We start from the raw sequence: 3,603 nt of genomic DNA on the forward strand, positions 1-3,603 counted from the left end.
CATCCTCCCCAACTCAGCCCTCCTATACCTCGCCCCTGCCACAGCCCCCAAACCCCCCCCCCCTGCTTCATCCCCCCAAAACCCCCCTGTCCCTTCAACATTTGCACTTCCCCAATGATTCCCCTGCCCCTGCTACATCACACCTGTCAACGACCCCAGTGGGTCAAGCCATGCCCTCCCCAAACCGACCTTCCCATCCCCCCTCCCCTACTACCCCTTCCTACTCCCCTGCCCCTTCTACCTCATTGCCTTCAATTCCATCTACTCCATCCCAGCTTCCACTGCACCCCTCTTACACTCACCCCCAAACCCCACCCAACCCTCACCCCTTCTATGCACCTCCAGCCCACATTTAACCCCCGCACCTTGTGACCCCCTAACACCTTCCCCCATCTCCCTCTTCCCCTCTTCTACCCCAAAACCCCCACCTACCCGCAATTCCCTCCTAACTAATATACCCTGTCTTCCACTCCCAGCACCCATGCCTATATCCCTCTCCCCCCCAACCTCTCAACCTCTATCTGACTCTCAGTCTCACTCTAGTTCTCAACCCCCCTATGCTTTTCAGACCCCTAACTTTCAGACCCATTATGCCCTTCCTACCCCCCCTAGATGCCCAGACCCCATTCCCCTACCAGGCACTCCCAGGCACCCCCCTAGCACCCCCCCATTCACCCCTACAGCTCCCACTCGCCCCCCAGACACCCCCCAGACACCCCCCAGTTCCCCCCAGACCCCCGGGGAAAGGGGGAACTCTGACACCCGAGTTTCCAAGAAGAGTCTCAAGGTTTGGTACACCAATGCTGATGGGGTAGCCAATAAAGCAGAAGAGATAAAAGAAAGAGTTAGTGAGGCAGACCCAGACATAGTGGCAATAGTGGAAACTAAAATAAATGGCATGATCTCGGATGCAATCTTTCCAGAGGGGTACCAGGTGATAAGAAAAGAAAGGACACACAGACAGGGAGGAGGAGTGGCACTCCTAATAAAGCGGAAATGGAAGTTTGATGAGCTGGAAAATCCGGGTACCAATGAAAGCACGAGCTTCATACATGGAACTCTGACAGTGGATGGGAAGAAGATTGTAATCTTGATACTCTACAATCCCCCACCAAACAGTAGAAGGCCCAGGCAGGAGTACGAGGACAGCAACAAGACATGTATAGATGAACTGCAGAGGGCAGCAACTATAGCACATAGAATGAGAGCGAAGCTGCTGGTCATGGGGGACCTAAATCACGGAGGGATAGATTGGGAAACGAGGAATCCCCATGGCGGGGAGGAGACCTGGGGAGCGAAGCTGGTAGACGTCATTGACAGGAATTTCCTAACACAGCATGTGAAGGAAGATACTAGGGAAAGAGGAGGGGATACGCCCAGCCTATTAGATCTCATTTTCACCCAGAATGTAGAAGACATCGAGAAGTTGGAACATGAAATACCACTAGGAGCCAGTGACCATTGTGTCCTAGTCTTTGACTACATGATGGAGCTTAAAATTGTGACCAAAGGACAAGAGGTCCAGGAAAGGAGACTTGATTACAGAAAAGGGGATTACAGAAGGATATGGGACTACCTGGGAGAAGTGGAGTGGGAGGAAGAACTTAGAGGAAAAACAGTGCAAGGTATGATGAACCAAGTCATATTGAAATGCAAGGAGGCTGAAGAGAGATTTATTCCAACAATAAAGGAAAAAAGCAGGAGGGAATATAATAACCCATGGTTTAATAGACAGTGTCAGGAAGCAAAGGCGAGAAGCAGGAGGGAGTGGAGGAAGTACAGAAGACAAAGGACAGAGGACAACAGGATTAGATGTAACAGAGCTAGGAATGATTACATTAACATAAGACGAGTGTCGGAAAGAAATTATGAGAATGATATTGCAGTCAAAGCGAAAAAGCAACCTAAACTACTACATAGCCATATAAGAAGGAAGATGTCGGTAAATGACCAAGTGACAAGACTGAGGAAAACAGAAGGGGCATATACAGAAAGCGACAAGGAAATCTGCGAGGTACTGAATGCAAAATTCCATGGAGTGTTCACAACCGAGCCTGAGCAGCTCCCAGTGTTAGAAGCGATTACCCTAGATGTAAGACTATCAGATATAGAGGTGACAGCAGAGGAGGTAATGAAACAGTTGACAACACTGGATGCAAATAAAGCTGTTGGACCAGACAAAGTATCACCGTGGATACTTAAAGAGGCAGCGCAGGCTCTCAGCGTGCCTCTGGCAATGATCTCTAATGAGTCACTTATGTCGGGAGAATTGCCCGGTTGCTGGAAGGAGGCAAATGTCGTACCGATTTTCAAGAAAGGTGATAGGGAGGAGGCACTTAACTACAGACCCGTATCACTGACAAGCATCCCCTGCAAAATACTAGAAAGAATAATTAGGCTAAGACTTGTTGAGCACCTGGAGAGCATTGGGTTTGTAAACAAGCACCAACATGGGTTCTGGACAGGAAAATCATGCCTAACAAACCTTTTAGAATTCTATGATAAAGTAACAAGGATAAGGAAGGACAGAGAAGGCTGGGCAGACTGCATATTTCTTGACTGCCAAAAGGCCTTTGATACAGTACCGCACATGGGTCTGCTATACAAACTTGAGAGGCAGGCAGGAGTAAGCGGAAAGGCCCTAGTATAGGTGAAGAACTACCTAACAGAAAGGAGCTAGAGGGTAATGGAGGGTAATGATAAGGGGCGAGAAGTCGGACTGGCGAACAGTAACAAGTGGAGTACCTCAAGGATCGGTGCTGGGACCAATCCTCTTTCTAATTTACGTAAATGATATGTTTACAGGAGTGGAATCATACATGTCAATGTTTGCGGATGAAGCAAAATTAATGAGAAGAGTTGTGACAGACGAGGATTGTAGGATCCTCCAAGAGGACTTAAACAGGTTGCAGAGATGGTCAGGGAAATGGCTACTGGAGTTTAACACCAGTAAATGTAAAGTTATGGAAATGGGATCAGGTGATAGGAGACCAAAGAGACAGTACACAATGAAGGGGAACAGCCTACCTGTATCGATTCGAGAAAGAGACCTGGGAGTGCATGTGACACCTAATCTAACTCCTGAGGCACAAATAAATATGATAACGACAGCAGCGTACTCTACACTGGCGAAAATTAGAACTTCATTCAGAAACCTAAATGAGGAGGCTTTTAAGGCGCTTTACACTGCCTACGTGAGACCCGTCTTAGAGTATGCCGCGCCATCATGGAGCCCCCACATGAAGAAATACATAAAGAAACTGGAGAAGGTCCAGAGGTTTGCGACGGGGCTTGTCCCAGAGTTACGAAGGATGGGATATGAAGAGCGTCTGCAGGAACTGAACCTTACGACACTAGAGAAAAGAAGGGAGAGAGGAGATATGATAGGGACATATAAAATGCTCAGAGGAATTGACAAAGTGGAAATAGATGAAATGTTCACACGTAATAATAACAGAACGAGGGGACATGGGTGGAAACTGGAAACTCAGATGAGTCACAGAGATGTTAGGAAGTTTTCTTTGAGCGTGAGAGTAGTGGAAAAATGGAATGCACTTGAGGAACAGGTTGTGGCAGCAAATACTATTCATACTTTTAAAACTA

This window comes from Procambarus clarkii, chromosome 6, assembly GCF_040958095.1.
Source record: "Procambarus clarkii isolate CNS0578487 chromosome 6, FALCON_Pclarkii_2.0, whole genome shotgun sequence".
NCBI classification, from domain to species: Eukaryota; Metazoa; Arthropoda; class Malacostraca; order Decapoda; family Cambaridae; genus Procambarus; species Procambarus clarkii.